Genomic DNA, 20,595 nt, shown 5'->3' with positions numbered 1-20,595 from the left:
ATTATGGAAACTGATATACCATAAGAAGTGTTACCTTCAAATTTCAAGTATCAATTTGGGCAGAAAAAAAAGGTGATGGTACTTCAAGAATCTAGAGGCATGGTAACTTCTTGATTTAATTACTATTCCATAAGTTGTACAAATTTCCATAATTACTTAGATATACTTAAGTATCTATTATGGCCATCTAAGAATCGACTGGCAAATGCAAGGTCATATCAAGCTCCTCTTACTGTACCAAAATATTTCTTGCATTATGCCTGTCAGACAGACCAGCAGAGAATGAAATCCACAGACTTTTCATCCCTAATCATTAAAAGTAAATAATTTCTGGTAATCATTCTAAATTATTTTCAATAATGCATGATTTTGAAAAAGGCTTAGACTTCTTGTTATTATCCTTTATTATATGGTGAACTTAAAACTACAGAAATAAAGTCGTAGTCTGTTTTCTTGCAGTTTATTTTATCAGCCTAACCATATTTGAGTTTTCACCTTCTGTCTGCCATTTCAGCAACACAAGGGAGTTTGGGACAAGCCATTTTACTTACAGTTATTTCAGCATTTTATTTAGGCTCAGGGGAAGATAAATTAGTTTGAGAACATCCTGAATATTTTATTTTGAAGACTGGAAATAATTACTTCATGCAAAGTGTGAAGACATACTTCATACACCCTCCTGAAAGCTGAATTGCACCTACAGTTCCCAAAACAGAGATAGAGACTAAAAAAGCAGACAACTGAATCTCTGTTTTTCCCTGATTTCTCCAAACATTTTCTGAGTGGCTGTGCTGCTTCTGCTGAGAAGTGCTTTGGATTTGAGTATGCCATCTAACCAGATTACTTGGTGAGATTAAACAAAACCCACAGTAGGCTAATTGTTTCCCAGTCAGGCTTGAGTCAGACCAAGACATCTAGCTAGTAAGGTGTTTTGTTTAGCTGTCTGTTAATACAGACAGGCTGTAGCAAGTAGCAATCTTAACCATAGCACAAGAAGAATTATCAGTTTCCTTTAAGCATAAAATATAAAAAAGAAAAACTCACTTTCCTTTATATAATAACATAACAACAGAGTATCATGGTGTTTTTCAGTAATGCATGGGGTATATAAGTCATTAACAGGTTTCCAGATGGCACAACCACTACATTTGAGTATCTTTGATGGAGCATGGGAAGCTTTTTTGGGTGAGGGACTGGACTCCATCTCTCACTTGGATCTCTGATTGCTGATGCAAAGAGACCAAACAAAATTAAACAAAGCAGTATGGTTCAACTGTGTGCCACTATAGGGAATTTACATTTATACTGAGTAATAATTTTTATTTCTGTGCTGTACAGAATTCCAGTACATACTGCCAAAGAAAGTCTAGACCACAGTACAAGCAAGCTGGATGCAAGGCTGAACACTACAGAAAGTTCCATCTGCAGAAGAAAAGCAAATGCTTTCCATGTGAAGCACCTGTGTGTCTATATTCCAGATTCTAAAGAACTTTAAATAAAGACTGATATCAAACTGCTGTATCTAGGCAAAACATTTTGCCTGCAGTAATATGTAGCATGAGCTGCAAACCTATTTCTCCACTTTTTCCACAACTTCTGAAGCATCATTTTTGTTCACCCTGTGAAAGCATGCTGATGCTGAAAAACTTGGTAATTAAAGTTATCAGATTCTGACATGATTTTGGGATTTCAGAGGTACAGCTTTTAATATATATTTCACGTTCTGTATTGAATGTGTTAATAAGAAACTGAGTAGAGGTCGTCCCCTCCCCCCCTCCTTGTTTTTAAAAAGAAATAATGATTTTGGAATTTTATTTTCCATCAGTCAGAAATTTTATTTTTGCTGTTATGAACTGCTAACTACAAATATGAAATTCTGAAAATCTAGTCAAATCAAGTTTTGGCTCTTGAGGTCCCTTGCCGTTTATTCAGGTCAAGGATTCGGTAGTAGGGAAGAATAAGAAAAAAAGGAAAAAAAAGCATTACTAAAAATAACATTTGCATTAAAAAATATCTTAAATCTTTGAAGAAACAAAATATACTGCACTTCAGGTGTTTGTTAGAATCACAGGCAGAAGAGAAGCAGCAAAACTAAGGCCATCCAGTTAGAAAACACTTGAAAGAAATGAAGACCGGAAGCATAAGCCCACCAACTACATCTTCCTGGAGATAGAAAATGTTGTTCCCAACAACACAGGGACTTGACAAGAACTCATGACATCACAGCCAAAAGATGCAGTGGTCATGTGTATATAGGAGACAAGCTTACGTTATCCCAGAGTTCTCGCACAGCTATCATTGCTAGCTAAATATTACCTGGTCTACTTTTTGTCACCAGTAATCAGCAGAAGGCAGTGGCAATGCTGATCAGCACACTGAAGCGTTTTACCTGATACCACATATTCCTGATGTTAATTTTAAATTTAATTAATTCCATTGTAGTTTGAACACATGTAGTTAAACAGGACTGAAGATAATTGTATCCATAGGCCTTTGCAAGTTGGTAGGTGGTCATTAGACACACTTAATGTGTACGTTATGGAGACAATAGAAGGACTGAATCTAAGGGAATATTGGTTAAACTTTAATTTTAGTTAAGCTTACTCTGCTTATTCTGAAAAGTGGTTACGCAGAACTTAAACCAAGTGCAGGTTTCTATTTAAGTTTTTCAGGTAATTAGAAAGCTACCACGATCTGAGATGAACACTAGCTAGTGTTTATCTTCTTGCAGCTTAAAAGAAAAGCTTCAAGCAATGCAGTTACGTAAAAACCAGGATAAGAAAATAAGTTTCTATTAATATGCAAAGTTATTAATTTTTGGTTTAGCCATTCCACAACTACAGACAACAATTTTCTGATATGTTATGAAGCTGAAGAAACCTGCACAATTCAGTGACAGTAATTTACTAAATTGTTCAGAGGACATTCAGGCATGACTTGTGACCTTCCTGACAGTTAAAGAGAGGACATCAGTATTCCTTCATTTGATGACTACTGTAAATAAATGTATAGAGACTGGATTCAATCTAAAGCTCCTCAGCCATATTTAATAGTGATATGAAAACATTAAGGTTGTTCTTATATCACACTATGCATATTCATAAGAAAAACTCCAACCTATTATAAAATAACTAATTTATTCAAGAGATATTTACTATTTTTTTAGTTTAAAGTAAAATTCTGTGAATTCATATAAATCAATAGTATGAACAGATGTAACAGAGACAAGTTGTTTTATCCACTTTGTTTTAGTAATTGTTCAAGTTATCTAAAATTAGAAACAATAGCAAATTAAATATATAATTTGCTCTTAACCTTATCCACTTTCTTTCTGCCTAAAGTGAAAGTCTAAAATATACATCCCTCATTCAGAACTTGTCTTGGCTTACCTCGGCTGGCAGCTCAGCACCAGTCAGCTGCTCACTCACTCACCCCCACTAATGGGATGGGGGAGAGAATCAGAAGGGTAAAAGTGAGGGAACTTGTGGGTTGTGATAAAAACTGTTTAACAGGGAAAGCAAAAGCTGTGCATGCAAACAAAGCAAAACAAGGAATTCATTTGATACGTCCCATGGGCAGGCAGGTGTTCAGCCATCTCCAGGAAAGCAGGGCTCCATCACACGTCACAGTTACTTGGGAAGACAAACGCCATCACTCTGAACGTCCACCCACTTCCTTCTGCTTCCCCCAGCTTTATATGCTGAGCATGACATCATATGGTATGGAATATCCCCTTAGTCAGTTGGGTCCAGCTGTCCTGGCTGTGTCCCCTCCCAGCTTCTTGTGCACCCCCAGCCCACTCACTGATGGGGTGGGGTGAGAGGCAGAAAATGCCTTGACTTTGTGTAGCACTGCTCAGTGGTAACTAAAACATCCCTGTGTTATCAACACTGTTTTCAGCACAAATCCAAAACACAGAACCATAGCAGCTGCTGTGAAGAAAACTAACTCTTATCCCAGCCAAAACCAGTAGAGAATTTCACTACGAGTGGAGTTTATTTCACATCCAGCCATCCAAATTTAACTAATTTTATAAAAATATAGCGTAGATCTGCTATGAACCATTTTAAAGGTCCTGAGGTGAAAGATGAGACTAAGAAATTAAAAGTATTTTATCTTATGCATTGTACTAAAATCAATCCATTAGTGCAAAATTTTAAGAAGATTTTCCCAGATATGCTGTACTGATAATAAAATAAAGCTGACAACAAATACTGAACAAGAGTATTATGAAGAAAAATAAAAGTTGTCTTTCAAAAAGAATTAAAAATAATGCAGAAAAGAAAGTACGTAAAATATATGAGAGATGGCCAACTCCAATCTGAACTGAACGTCTAACCACACTGACAAATTCCTGATGTTCCCCAGGTGTTGAATATGTCTTAATAAGGTACATTAAGCTGAAGTACAGAACTAGAGCTAATAAAAAGTATGCTTAATAAGTCCACATTAAGGAGGGGTACAGTGGGTGAAGAGGACACACTGAATACTTTAAAAAATAGTTTTATGAAGTCAAATTAATTAATGCACACTCTTTTTTATATTATAAGGCCATTGCCAAATGTTATATATTTTCAATCTTCAACAAGGTCAGCAGCCTGCCTTCTACTCATTGTAACTATTCCTTTGTGCTGCATAACAATTTGCATCCAAAGAATTCAGCATTGGTGTGAAGCTTTTATTATAGGACTTTTGAATACATTACCCCTCTCTGTTGTAATTAATCTTTTAATTGCCTGATACTACTTTGGCAAAAAGAGGCGGTCAATTAATGCGGATGCATATGTCTGTGTCTACTGTCAGTGCCTGCCAATAGCTTTCCTTTTGAAACTGCATTGCATGAAAAGAGTTTAAGTGATTCCTTTTTAGGATTCACAATGCCTCCATCAAAACATTGATATTTTCAGTAGTAAGACTGCTTTATCTTTTTTATTGGTAAAATTTGAGGGTTTATTTTGCTACTCTGAAAAAAAGTTTGTTTCTCCTATTTGCTCTTTGTTTCTTTCCTAGCTCCCCATACCTAACACACATTTGACATGGACTCTTTAGGCATTTCCGAGTGCCTGAGACATAAAAATCAGGGAGTACAGTGCTCACTTCTTGTGACCTATGAAACAGACAAGTTATTTCTCAGGAATGCTGTGTATCTTGACCAGCAAAAATTATCCTTGCTAAACCCCTAGTGGTTGCATGGACTCAATTCAGTCTGGAAGTAATATACTTGAACAAAAATAGCAGAGAAATAACATATGGCAGAAAGGTACAATCTCTACTTAAATGCACAGTTAGGTTTTGTGGTAATAAAAAAATGTGACTAAAATGCTACCCATTAAATTTGATTTCAGCTCCCACTTCTGTAAAAATCTTCAGAAAGTGCTTGAAAGCAAACAGAAAAAACCTCTAAACCCAGGGTCCCAATACTAGGTGCCAAAAAAAGACATTTTTAAATTCAAACATGCAGTATTCCTTCAACTTTGTCATATCATTTTAATTTACTTATCAATTATGGGATTAAGGTATTACTTTTCAGTCACCAGTTTGAAACATGCTTATGGATTTTTTTCAAAGTCAAACTGAAAAAGGAATTTCACCAAATTAAACAGTAATAGTGTTTTCAAAAGTAGAAGTGATGTAGAAAAAAAAAAGGTAAAGCAGTTCAGTTTTCCACCATACAGTTTGAAAACCCTCCTAATCATTGAAAATAAGCAAAACAAGGATACAATGTAATCCAAAATTTCAGTATAACAGGAATAAGTATGACTTCAGTAACTACTTCATCAATATTTTGAATTAATCTTATAAAAGAAATACGAGGAATTTGTGTTATAACTTGTAAATAATGGCTGTTAAGAATGCATGAGGACTACTTTTATTTAATGGACAGTTAAACAAAACCACTGAATTTTGAAAGATTCAATATTTTACCCTTCAATCACATAGTTTTGGCAACTTTTACAAGGTTCCCTTCTTACTAAAAAACTGTTCATAATGAAAAAAAAACCAAATAAACCCTCAAAAAGAGATTTCAGATCAACAGAATCAGGCATTTCAGTCCAAAAAGCAAGCAAATCAGAAATTTGAGTGGCTCTTAGGGAAAAACCTTTCTTTTAGTTGAGCTCAGACTAAAGAATCTCTTCTGATTGCCATTGATAGCATGTTATCAGATATGAGACTCTTTTTTTGTGGCAGGCAACTCAAGTATTTCTTAGCTCTATGGAGTAAAAACAAACTCCATCACCTTCATACAGACATTGTCAGGGCCAGTTTAAATTCAGGCTCATGTTTGCAGCTAGTCAGCTGGCATGCTTGCCCAGGTATGCTCTCCAAATACACATCAGATTCCACGTTACCTGATTTTATACTGAAAACAGATACTATGGACCATCAGAGGAAGCCATATGAAATGCACAAGAAGTGCCTCTATTTTCCCTTTCCATATTTTAGACACTTTAAATGTACAGACTACCGCAATATTGATGCAGCAAAGACAAAAAGAAGAAATAAAGCTCAGTTGCAGGAATGATAATTTGAAGTACACTTTGGTAATGTACCTGTTTTGATCTACTATAATATTTTTAGGTATCATAAATAAATATGACCTGCCAGCCATTAAGCCTGACTTGGACGCTGTGACATATGGCTGTTGTACATACACAGACCCTTGGTTTCTTAGTAAGGCTGAAAAGGTCAAGCAGTCTGGCACCTTCCAACTCTCATTTACATTTTGTTCTTCAAGAACAAGATGAGGCCCTCTAGACAGTGTTGCTCAGTAACAGAGTAGACAAATATGTTACAGATCTTGAATTAGCAGGTCAAAAAGTGGTCTACCTCACCTAGATTTTGGAGCAATTACCTTCGCAGGCACTTAAATTATTAGGAAATAGCTTAAAACAGCTTAGTTCAACTTCAGAAGTGCCTGGTACTTCAAAAGGTTCTCATCTTTTCTTCCACAAGAGTATTAGTAACACTATTATCCATTCTTTAGGTAATGCACAGCTGTTATCTTCTGGCACATTTGCATATTTGTATTGATATGGCTAAGAGATGTTTTGGTTTCCTTTACAACAGATTTCTCTGCCAAAGATAAAATTCTGACCTGTGCCAGGTTTCAGCTTATCTGTGCTAAAACTGGAATTCTAGAGCTGGAAAAAAAAAGTAATAAAAAGAAAATACCTTTGCTCAATGTGAATTGTGAGTTATGCTCTTTGTTGTCTTACAGAATCTCAAACACTAAAATAATGAGATCATCTCTGGCCTCGGGCTTGGATCCTAAAGCTTATGTACCCACAGGGCTTTATGAACTTCTACAGCCTCATCAAAATCAATAAGAGTATTCATGAGATGAAAGTTATTTGCATGCTTAGGTCTTTTCAAAGTCAATGCGTACTGAAGACGTCTAAGGTTCAGAGTAGAGACAGACATCTTAGAACCTCAGTCCACTGAGCAACAGATGGAGGATGTAGAAGAGAATGTCTATTAATAGGACCACCAGTGACAATGCACAGAAATCATCTGACCCTGATCTTTGCAAAACAGTCAGCAACAAGATGCCACAACTGTGTAAAGCAAAAAAAGAAATGTCTCATTGATCCCTTGTTAGGGAGTCAGCACTAACAGAACCATTACTGAAGCTCCACTGAAGTGGCAGCATCTATTTTCGATCTTCCTAGAGATCAAAAGTCCCTCTTATTTATCTCTTCCATAACAAGAACTTGATAGATGAGTTCTCCTGCCTTCTTCAGCTAGGAGTTCCAGATGAGAGAGAAGGAAGATAGCAATGTGAGTCACTATTTTTTTGAGAACTTATTCTAACTGAAACCTTCCAAGTTGTCATGTCCACCTCTGGATTGAAAGGTGGCTGCTGGCACTGGAAGAAAGGGATCTAAATACTGTCTTATCTACAGGTAATATGCTTATAATAATCCAATCTTTGCAACATCAAATAAGACCCGGTACAGGGTATTTAATGAAGTGTAGCAAAAGCATTGCATGGGTAGTCAATGTGGTGTCTTCATCACAACTAAAGTTCTAATCATCTCAGTTCTTGCAACTGTGAAATAACAATCAATGTTTTCATATAACGACCCCAATAGTTTCATATTTCCTTCATAAAAGAGTAGTTTATAATCATCCTTAGAGAGGGTCTGAGTCTGGGTACATACATATACCTTTACTATTGTATAGGAAAAGTAGTAAATCCTGATCAAATGTCCATAAAATTAAACTATTTTCTGAATTCAGTAAAGGATTTATTGTATCAGACTCACTGTCAGTAATGTCCCTATCACCTTCCTATCTTTCTGTGCATTCTTTTAAAAAGATATGACTTTCTGACCTTAAAAAATAATCACTGAAAAGTAGGTGGGTTTTTTTAATTATACATTTTCCATTTTAAGTCATATTGAAACATTTACTATTTGCCTGTGTTCAGCCTTTCAGCTACTAGACAAATTTTCTCCAAGTCCCAAAACCCAAAAAGTTCCTGTACTCTGCCAGAGTAAGCAAGAGAAATCTATTCTGAATAAAGAATGTTACCTTTAATTCTCAAGATCTAAATGGCAGGTTAATCTATCCCACTAGGTTTTAATGATTGACTCAAAGTTGGATCCTAAGACCTTTAAACCAAAATCTTATAATTGAAAGTGCTGGCTATTGGTATTATATTGCTGTCATACAGTCATTTGCTACTGCATACTATGGATTTCCATTCTTGGCAGTGAAGGAAAATGTTCCCTTAAAATTCCCTGCATTCATGCCATTTTTGTTTAAGCTGAGGTATAATACACAAAACTAGTCTTCCATTATCTACAGAACCTTTTCTTTTGTGTGTGTAAAAGAGCAAAAAGAAATTAAATAGAAGATGATTTATATAATGCTATTTGCTATTTCTCTATTTTGTATAGATCTGCTTAGTACTGGATATAACTTCCTCACTATTTTGTTAAATTACTCATTAAAGGTTTTGACATTTAACCCTTAAAGACCAAAAAGAAATACACCTATTACAGGATTACTGAATTTTAAAAATTTACTTCCCTGACTTGGATTAATTACTTTTGCAGGTAAAAAACACAGGTATGTGTATTGTATGCTTAACAAAACTGGGATAAAATTATCCCTACTGAATTGCATAAGCAGCAAATAAGAAATACCTTAACGTTCGATGAGCTCATCTTCCCCCTCAAAAAAAATGGGAATACCCGCAAGCATAGTATATGCAATGTACTTTGCATTAGCAACTTGTACATTCTGAAGTTCCCAAAGGTGATACAAAGGTAATACATCTAAGAATACTGTTACAGTTGTGTTAACCTCAGTCCTTCACAAAAGGTGAATACCAAAATATGTGTTAAAAGAGCATCTGAATGGAGTGAGCCCAAAGCATTTCACAATATGGAATGAGATAACCATTTACATATATAGAGATACAGAATAACTTCAATTCATATTTTTGTTCATGCTGTGTAAATCTATTTTTCAGCTTTTATGAAGTCGTAGTTGTCAATTAAAACATTGTGTATCTTCGTTCTCTAAGCTCCAACATCTTCATTCTGATTAACTGAATCTTCAGATACACACACTGTTTACCTACTTTTCAGTCTTACATATACTCTATTACAAAATTTGTGACCACCATAAGTTAACTGAATTTTCTTACAAAGTTTTTCCTTTTTTTTTTTATTACAATATATGTGTTTACATTTTCTCTGCAGACCTGCGTTACATGGTTTTGATTCCCATTCCTCCTCCCAAACAGCAGCATTGCCAGGAAGTAAAAAGACCATGCAACCATTAACAAGGCTGTTTACTTCCATATAAACACTGGAAGTACCTAATTTATTAATATGCTTTGTTAAACTTCATGAAAAGTTGATGAAGTAGTATCTCTCAAATAGAGTCCATAGAAATTGTCTGATCAGATGATGTTGAAAACCAGCAAATTATTACTTTCTAAATTTCACATGCAGCTTCATGCAAACTTTACTTCCCCTTTTAAAATCAAGGTTTTATAAAGTAGCAGAAATAAAGTATTTAAACCTATGTTTAAACATGTCTTAATTTACATTAAATACATGCTAATTTACATACATGCCAAGAAAGACAGAGTTCAGATTGATCAAATCACCCTCGTATGGTATCTCCAGACAGTTCTACCGGTGCAGGGTTGAGTTTGTTTTTTGGTTTTGGTTTGTTTCCACCCCCTTTGGAATTAAAGAAGCATTTGCTTACCTGTGAAACTTCAATAGCAAATGAGCCATTGATGTCCAAGGTAAGAGTTCTGCAACAACTCAAATCTGAGGAGGAACATAAACAAAACACTGTAATTGTGATAAATGCTGCCAAAGTCCTGCAGCCTATTATGCATGAGACAGTGAAGAATGACATAGTTTGTTGCTGGCATTACTTTGCCATTTTACTTTCTCTTCTCCATTCTACAGACAGGACAGATATTCTATCTGGTATACTTAGAAGCCTTTCAACGTCCCTCTACAATGTGACGTTGGGAAAAAGAAAGCTTCAGTTTTCAGAGAAGCATAGATATAAGTATAATGGTGCACTACTGCCTGGAGAGGTACATTCACCCAGCGCATGTGACTGACAGCAACTGTGGTCTGGACAAAGTGCAAATCTGCAGACTAGAGCTACATTTGGCCTGACTCAGGCTTAGTATTTTAGTTTTGGATCAGTCACAGGAGCTGTTCTAGCACACAAAATCACAGAAATTTAAAAAACAAAACAAAACAAAACAAAAAACCACAAACCAAAACTGTATACATTCCTATGCTACCTGTACTGACAAATACCACAAACTGATCGTCAGTGCCATCAAACCATTGCTATTTGAAGTTATTCAATTCCCTTTAGTTTCAATTTTTTAAAGCTTTTAACCAAAGGAGAAACAGACTCATTGTGCCATTTTTCTCGTTTCTGATTATCAGTACTACATCCATTCTCTCTGCTGTGATGGATTTTGTATCCACATCTGTCAATTTAAGTCTATTCAATACGAAAAGAAAACAAGTCTGTGAGAGCATAGGTCTGACTCCATATTATATTGCAGTATTATTAACAGTAGTTAAGTCTCAGTGAGGAGGCAGTAGCCAGGCAAGTACTTTTGAGTTTAGTAACAGAAAGAAATCTAGAGTACTGCTTAGGGGGAATGCTGCCACAATGCCTTTCAGCTAGCTTCAAACTGAAGGAGCTTCTGTCATTGTTTTCTTATGTGTAGGGGATATGTACAGAATACACACACTGAAATACAAGAAGTTGCCAGGGAGAAGATGATTACACAGAAGGAGGTGAGAGAAGAAGATTACACACCTTGGAGGTGGAGATGAGAAGGACAGAATGAATTTGTTTCCCCAGAACACAAAAATGTGTCTTAAGGGGAAGTGACAGCTCCAGCAACACCTAAATCTCATTGCATTAGATACCATATGCATACCAAGCAAGGAAGTGGATAAATTTCTGACATCTTCATTTTCAAAGCACTGCTCAGGTATCATCATACCATACAATATCTTGAGTTGGAAGGGGCCCATAAGGATCATTGAGTCTGACATTCTGCTCCCTTATGTAGGCAAACTCTTCCTAGGAATAGGGTCTCACATTCTAAGTGCTTTTAAAGAAGTTGATTTTTATCTTTAAACCCAAGTTTAGTTGTGTAGAAGTTTTGAAGATACACCTATTAAAGACTGAGATGCTCAGGTATTCTAGTAACTGGACCAACTGGTACAATATATAGATATCGGACGCCAGTAGAATTTTCCTCTTTATCTTCACTTCATACAGCTTTGTCATGACACATGGCTCCATTTCCTGTGACTGTCACATGGAACCGTAAGTAATCTTTCTGCTATTTGCTCAAATTCCATTAACTGCTATTAATTCTACTCTTGTACCCAAACCAAATAATTCTCACATCAAACAGATTGAGAAATATTTTCTTAATAGTTACTAAATTGCACTGCCACATTTACATGCACTTCAACAATACCAGCAATCAACTCATTGCAAAATTTCCTTTTCGCAAAAGTGCCTGGGGTTAACTGTAGCTCCTCCTTATTCTGAGAACATTGAAATCTAGCATGACTATGCAAGAGCTGCATCCAATTCCAGTCCTGACAGGGAAGGAATTTTACATGGGTCCCTCAATTGGTGATGAAAAAATGTCATCTCTCTTCCTATAGGAGATCTGTTACTTCCTGTTATTCTCCTTTCTCAAAAGTACTTCCAGCACTTCACCATGATTTCTAGACACAAAAAGCACATGCAGTATCCGACTGGCTTGTAAAAGCCACAGCCAGCCACATGCTTCCTGCTGAGAAAGCTCAGTACAATGACACACTAAGCCTTAGAAAAAATAAACAACAAACCAGTAATCTAACTAGATTCCCTAGGATTTTTATGTGGCTACCTAGTGAGTAGAACATCTCTACAGCTATTTCTTTACACTCGGGGGACCCACAATGGTGTTTCCTCTGTCTTCTACTAAAAGCAATAGCTATAGTCCCATAGCAAAAGGATATACATAAATTGCGAAGAGACAAGTCTGCCTTTGAGAAAAGCTGAAGTACTTCATTCTCCCAGACATGAAGCAGTCATTGAAGACCATGTGAAGGACATGGTTTTAGGAAGGCAATATTTAGTCTGACTGCCTTCAGGAACGTATTACTGAATTACCTTTCCATAAAATATTAAAACCAGACCTTTGTTCATCTTAATTGAGGCCTCATGCTCTTGACTCCCTCCATAAACCAAGCATGGTATAGGATACCCACTGACACAGCATAGTAACCAAGTTTCTGACATTACTTGCCAGAGTTTTCACAGCAGTCCTCTTAAAAAAAGCTGCACATCTCACAGCTTGGGCCAAGACCAAGTGTTCACCTCAAAATCAGGCAGAGTAGCCAATTACGAAACATGAGAGTTTCCTCTTCTTCACATACTTTGATCCAGTGCATGCAGTTATGCCTCCCTCTCGTGGCTGGTTGAAGCAGCTATTGTGACCTACTGTTGACTTTGAAATAAAGGAGATGACCTATAGATAAAGGGGTAGAAAGCTACACTTGATTTTGACAGCTTCCCCTTTGAGGGACGACTTTGTTTTCCTCCAGGAATGATAATTACATATCACCGTTTGGCTCAGAAAGGAAAAACTTTTAAAGTACATAAAATTCCCAGTTTGGTTCACATTATTCCTTCTTCAGAGGTTGAGGGGCCAAATGCTCTTAAGTCTTCTGAATGTTACGAGTGATTTAACTCCAGTCAAGGAACAACTTTACTGGAAAATTACAGCTAACAAGGCCTGAAGTAACTACAGTTTAATATTCTCTGTGAAATACAGTTGGTCAGTTCCAAGATTAAGAGACTTGACAAAATCTTATATGAATAAAGCTGAGTGATAAAAAAAACAATAGGCTCAGCCAAACTGACACTGGTGCTAGATATATAGGTAGATAGTCGATATTCTTTAGGAAAAAAAAGTAGTTCAATGCAGAAAGAGAGGAAACACCAGATTAACAGTTTTGAGAGAACTGTACAGTAACCACAACTGAGGAGAGAATATAGCAAGTATAGAGTAGATTTGGAGCAGATTTGTAGATACACTTGACTTTGCTTGGGTGCTCATGTTGTAGTTTGAATCTCATGTCTTACTGAAATTATTTGGTTTAAAGAATATAATTACAGGTGGTCTCATAATTAGCAGATGTGTATTAGATCAATCTAAGTTTGTGTGTGTGCAATTTTTTCTAAGAGTCTGCTCAGAAAGCAGAATTAGGTTTGGGAAGGATACTGAATAATATATAATAATACCAACAAAATTTATTTTAGTATGTTGTATAGTAGGAAACCTTTAATGAAGTGTCAAGGCCTGTGACTATCAACAGAAGGTACTGAACATAAATTAATTTAAGCCATGAAACATAAAGCAATATCCGTTGTCAGACATTAACACTGGATAACTGTGGAAGAAATCATGGTACAAACAACCAAAAATTTCTCACATAGCAAAGACTTGGTTGGCAAGTGCAATTTAGCAGGTGTGTGTCCAGAAAACTTCTTATTTATTTGTGTGGGAAATTTTTACAGTTACTTGTCTGGTACAAAGGAAAAAGTAACACATTAAACCTTTGGAAACTGGTACTGTGAATAAGCTGAAAAGGTTTTTCTTTATGTCTATCTAAAAGCCTAGAATGAGAAACACAGTAGAATCTCAGTAAGACTGAGAAGTATTTACAGAAAAAAGGAAAAAAATTACGTTCATGTAACCTTTCTCCTTTCTGATATTAAACTGAAAACAAAGCAAATGAGCAGCTCCTTTGAACTGACTGCTGTCTTGTCCTGTATTTTACCTGCATGCAACATGAGCATGTATAAACCATATAGTGTCTCACAGATTTTGCAGCCACGGCAAAAGGGAATGTAAGGCACCATTACAATATTGGGTGTACATGTTCTTTAGAAATGTAAAGCAGATAATCTCATGAAAAGCTTATCAAGCTGTGATATGAACAAGCATTGCCAAGAGAACAAAACTTGTTACAATATACACAGTAGTCTTGGAAATTAAGATATGTCGAACTGGGCACAAAATGCATTGCAAAAAAACCTTGGTCCAGTTCCCTATATATGACACAAAAGTGAGCGTTTTTTTCAGATTGTGAGGAGTATTTTTTCAGATTCCTGAGGAGGAAAAGAAACCTGATAGAATTCATCAGGACCAACTGCAAAATACTATATTCAAGCAGAAATCATCAGCTCATAATTATAGGATAAGGAACATTATCCTAGGCTGCAGCTGTTCGGAAAAAAAATGCTGTGAATGATAGCAAGACATAAGATCAACTGAAGTCAATATTGCCATAGTGTTCTAACCAAGACAGATGCTACACTAGGAAAATAAATAAGACTATATCTCCCATAATCTCATCATAATACTGTGAATAGTTCTGAACGCTAAACTTTGAGTAAGACAAACATATTTGAAAAGCATTAGTAGAATCATGTTCCCCAGAACTGCAGCTGAAGAGAAGACTGAATGAAGTAGCCTTTCCCAGTGAAAACATTGTTGGACATGCAACAGACACATGATGATGGTATTCAAATATGTGAAACGCTGCTGAAGAGAGGAAAGGGAGAAAAAAGATACTAAATGAACTAAGACAAGTGATACAGACCTGCATGTACTGGTACCCAATAACTTATTTTTATCAAAATACTTCTAGCAATTGGCAAACCATTGTTCAAACTGATTTTCATATCAGATAAAAACAGAACAGTGCTGAAGAGTCTTAAATAATGCAAGTGGCTAGCTAGCTGAATGGGGTCACCCAGCTGAACCTTGTATCCATAATCATGCTGGAGAAACACCACCTGTAATATCTAGTACTCCCAAATTAATTTAGTTGTGCAGCTGCTACAATGCTTGCTCACCTACCTAAAATTTCAGTATGTCAGGACATCAGTTCGTCTTCTGCAAGAGCTTAAAACACCTGTAGAAAATTATAGAATTAAGATGCCAAAGTTAAGTAGCATTCCTTTCTCATTTTTGTTATTTTGATATCCCTCCCCAGGAAAATGATACATTGCAAATCAGAATTAAGAGAATCAGTCCCCTGAAGCCAACAGATGTATTTCCCTGGATTTATGACTTTTAGAATTAATCCTGAAAAAAAGGAAAGGATATGACAGAATGCACCAGAAGCTGTAGAGAAAAGATCTCTCATCAACAGTATTGATACTGTGAAAAATGATAAAAAGAATTATATCTGCTTCAGGGAAAAATAACCAAAGTATCTCAGAAAATAGGCAACTCTAGGAAATATATGAAATGAGCCCTACAGGGTTTGAAAATCAAAAATATAAGGTCAATCCAAATAGAAGTCTGCCTAGTCATTTACGAATAGACATGACAGTGTAGCTCTTCTCTGTTTTTGTTTTTTTTTTTTCCCCTGATAGTGGAATTGTATTTCTAAAGGTCAGAATGTGCTCTGACTGTAGTCTTCATGCAGAAAAAAAAAGATTACTCTCCTCACAGTCTCAAAACACAGCTATTTTTCCCAGCAGTTTACTATGTGTTTTATCTGGTCAATGGAAGAGATGTAGACTATAGTGAAGAGGAATAAATGTAAGAATGTTGAAAAATGGGAGATGCAGAGTAGCCCAAAAGGGATGGCATTGCAGCTGCTAGTAACAGGCCAGAGGCCTTGTGTCAGGCTCGTGGGCCTCAGGTGGCATCAGGCCTTGCTTGGCCTGTCTGGAGCTGTGTGTTAACTTTTCTACCTATAACAGCAATTATCTAACCATTGCTTGATTGATATACCCTTTTTTATTTCTGGCTTTTGTTTAGCTTTATCAACTATGTTATGGTTATTGTTGTACATAAAGCTATAATAAATACAGCTGGGCAGCCCTGGGAGGGAGCTCTGACATGGCTCCAGAGCACACACTTCTCATAGTTCATTTGCAGAATCAGGCCTTTCACCAGCAGCCCAGTTCAAGATCATACAACTGCACCAAAACATGGTCCTGAGTCCAGACGGCAAAAGCCATGGGAGGTGGGGGGAAGAGGTCTTGCTCAGGGCCTTGAAAATAACATAATTAATCTGTGTAGAATGAAATATCTATAACCCTAGAATCAGTTGCAAGCTAGAGAAGTAAAAGCAAAGGAGGCCCAGTGGCTATGAACAAGTCATCAATGGTCCTTTACTGCTGATTAAAGGAATGCAAACATGGGAGCTGGCAAAAACAGTTTTAAGGGTAACGTAAAACCAAGAAGTACCCAGTATCTATGTACAACATGATGTATAGTAAATCTGGACATAATGGGGAATTGTGAACAAAAGAAGGAAGAGTAAGATGCTAGCAAGCAGATAAAAATTACCACAAGCAGACAAAAGAGTGAGGAGAAAGAAACCATCAACCACACTTTACTTCTGGCGAATGACTCTGGATGATAATTGCTCCTGCTAATCCTGTCATAAAAGTGCAGCCACTGACCTTAATGTCCAGGAGCAGTGGAAGTGGGGGCAGAACACCACAGAAAGGGGGAGATATTAGAAGTTTTGAGTATATCATTTTAATAGTATACAATTTGGATATTAAGTGTTATCATCATTGCAACTAGACTAATAATAATTTGTTATCATCATTGCAACTAGACTAATAGTAATTCTTTGGTTAGACCTTTAAAATGTTAGGTTAACACTAAATTCTTGGCTTTGTTATGTAGGGTGTGTTCCTTTGGCCCACAGAATGCACAAACTGCAGCACAAAAAGCTGAATGACCATTTGAGCAACCTATTCTATAAATTGGGTACTTGAGTGGTAACAGGTATATTAAGCTTTTGCTGACAATATTTCTTAAAGATATCAGCAACTAGTAAGCAGGACTTGTATCTTTGCTTTTTACCCTGTCTTCAGTATCTGAACATAAAGTTTTTAATGGGTTGCATTCCAGCTCCTCCAGTCCTTCATATCACCTAGCTTAAAAGATAAGTATAATCTCACTTTCTTTTCTGTTCATTCTGAAGAATCTTGTCTAGCGCATAACTCAGTGGTTGTCAAATGAACTTATTCTCTAGCTACACACTTGTGGCCCCATAACATTCTTGATAGCTGCCAACTGACTAATAAATAACCTGTGGTTTGTCAGAACAGTGTCATGGTGAGCGTTAATATCTCCTTAACTGTTGTGGTTTCAAGAAAGTATTATTAAAAAACGCCTGAGTTTTCAATTTAAAATAATTAGACTACTTTCAAACAGATTGAGGTACTGTTCTACTACATATGGTTACGCAGCATACGCTTGCATGACCATCTCAGAAACAGTTTGTCATAGGGAAAAAGCGGACTATACTGAAGTCTGCCACAAGGTTCATATTACCATGTATAAGGTTCTTACTGAGAAATATATAGCATCTGAGACTGTGCAACATGTAGCTGTGTTGCTTAGAGTAGAGTAGATCTCTACTGGTAGACTGCCAAGGCAGTTTAATTTCAACAGAATATTGTTCCCATTTCAGTCACACTTTACTTCTTGAGGAACTTTCCTTCTTTAGTACCTACAATAGTTCCTTCTGAGAGAAAATATTAGAAAGATATTGTTAAAAACTTGGATGAAAACACAATACTTGACCACATTTATTCTTCACAGTAGGTCTGGAAACAGGGGCTTCAGAGTTAGACTGAAGGCTGAAATGAGATATTCTAACTCTCTTTCTGCCTGTGATGGCATTCAGTGACTGAGAAGTATCAAAATTTCACTCACAATACTTTGTCATACTTCAGAGTTTTGGTAGGTAAGGTTCTTAGATAAGACAGTGGAAGCCTGAAGTAGAGTAGTCATGATTCCCAATGAAATACAACTGTACAAATATCAATTGCATTGATAACTCTACTTTGAACATCTACCTGAACAGTTTGTTCTTATGCAGCTTTCAAAAACTCTGCATAAAGTGCCTGAAGCTTTCCTTCTGGAAAAAAATGCAAAAAATAAGCATTCATTCTTTTTTTTTTTTTTTTAACGTACATGGTCTAACTGATTCTTTCTCTTTCAAACATGAAAAATGTGTGAGTAAAATGTCTCTCAGCTCTTACAATAAAGAATAGTTAATCAGAAGTTAATATGTTTTGATTAGTAAAGAGATAGAAAAAGACAGTGTAAATATTTGTTCAGTAAATCACTGCACTTGACATAATGAGACATTCAAAACATTGCAGCAGAGATAATTGTGCAAAAGCTGTTATTTGTTTAATACTTTGTCTAGTCTACACTCCTCCTCCCAAGGAAGTGACTGTTCCTTTATTTCCTAGTATTGTTACAAGAATGTTGCAAAGTACCTTGAGACAAAATTCTTAAGATCTCTCATTTACAAGTTTGTTCACTGAAATGTAATTTTTCTTAGTTACTGTAGTACTCAGAAATTCCTGTAATAGGGAAAAAAAAAGTATTTCCTGAAAGCTGCATTTGATACGATGAAAATCAGAAATGGAGTACATAATGTTATCAGAAGAATATTTATATTTGTAGTAAATTATTTACTTTATAACTGCTAGTGGCTGTTTCTTTCTATCCATGTAGATGATGCTAAGTTGTTTTCATTTGTCATTATTCTTGGAGTACCAGACTATAAAAAAATCAATCCATTCACACAATGTTTCCAACATAGCAAGTAAAATCATTCAATGAAATACTAACATTTGTATACAGTGAGTAGAGAACTGAAGAATAAAGTCAGTTGATGCAAAATTGTAAGCAGCTTGTGGAGAATGGTACAGAAGCGGATTCTCGAAGAAAACTGTATTATTTTCACCCTATACAGAGATTACAGATTGGAGTTTACTTTTAGTACATGTTACTGTTGCTAAAAATTGAAGCAGTTTTTAAATATAACAAATAGTCAATGCATTTGCCATGGATGAACACCCTCTCCTAAAATTGTGTCCCTTTTGTCCAAGCAAATTGCTGAGGTTAAAAAACCTCCACAAACCCACAATTAATCAAATAGGGCAGAATCCTTGTCTAATTTTAGCTCTTCAAAGTTCCTCCTTTCAAAAATAATGCTGTCTGTAATTTACTTCCACTGAAAGAGAATTTCAGGCATGTCACGTTTCTCCAAGAAAGGGAATGGAACTGGAGTCCTGCAGGTTGGAAGAGACCTCCAGAAGTCATGTTGTCCAAGTCATTGCTAAAAGCAGGTCCAGTTAGAGAAGGTGGCTCAGGGCCATGTTCGGTTGTTCTGAAGGTCCCACAACATCCTGAGGCACCTTTTTCAGTGCTTGAACATCTTCATGGTAAAAAATAGTTTCCTTACATCAAGCAGGCATTTCCTACATTACAGCCTGTGTTTGTGGCCTCTCATCCTTCTACTGTGCACCTCCACAAAGAATCTGACCCTGTCTTTAACATATCCTCCCAACAGGTAGTTGTAGTCAGACTTAAATTTTCCTCTCTGCCTTCTGTTCTTGAAACTGGTCAAGCCAATTTATCTCAGTCTCTACTTTCATGTCATTCGCTCCAACCCCCTAAACATCTTGGTGGCCCTCTGCTTGACACAGTCCAGAAAATCACTATCTTTTCTTTTACTGAGGAGTCCAAAACCAAACATATCACCCCAGATGTGGTGTCACAGGTGACAGAGATGCTGAGCTCCTCAGGGCTGTCCTTTGCAGACGGCTCTGTGAGCAGGACTCAAGAAATAGTGGGGCCAGAGCCTGCCTGTGCAGATAGGTGGCAGAGCTAACAGCACCAGAATTACTCAAATATCAGCCATTCAGCATGGAGGGTTGCCAAGGATAAGATGCCAAGACATGAAGCAGTATTATAGTGGACTCCTAGGAGGAACACCAGGATGAAAGATACCTCTCCTGTGTTTGTGCACTTCACTAAAACTGGTCATCCGTTGCCTCCACCTTCTTTCCCTCCTGTCTCCCCATATCCTTCACCAAACTTCCACCATATAAATCCTATATTCATTTAAAAGTTAAGTATCACTTTTATGTCCAAAGTTCAAAAATTCACTTGTGTTTCAGCAGGATTTCTTGACTCTAGTTTTTTTCTCAAAATTTTTAAAAAGGTTGAAGGGAGGG

This window comes from Phalacrocorax carbo, chromosome 2 (genome assembly GCF_963921805.1).
Source record: "Phalacrocorax carbo chromosome 2, bPhaCar2.1, whole genome shotgun sequence".
Taxonomy (NCBI): domain Eukaryota; kingdom Metazoa; phylum Chordata; class Aves; order Suliformes; family Phalacrocoracidae; genus Phalacrocorax; species Phalacrocorax carbo.
The sequence above is the reverse complement of the archived record's forward strand: the minus strand, read 5'-3'. Positions refer to the sequence as shown.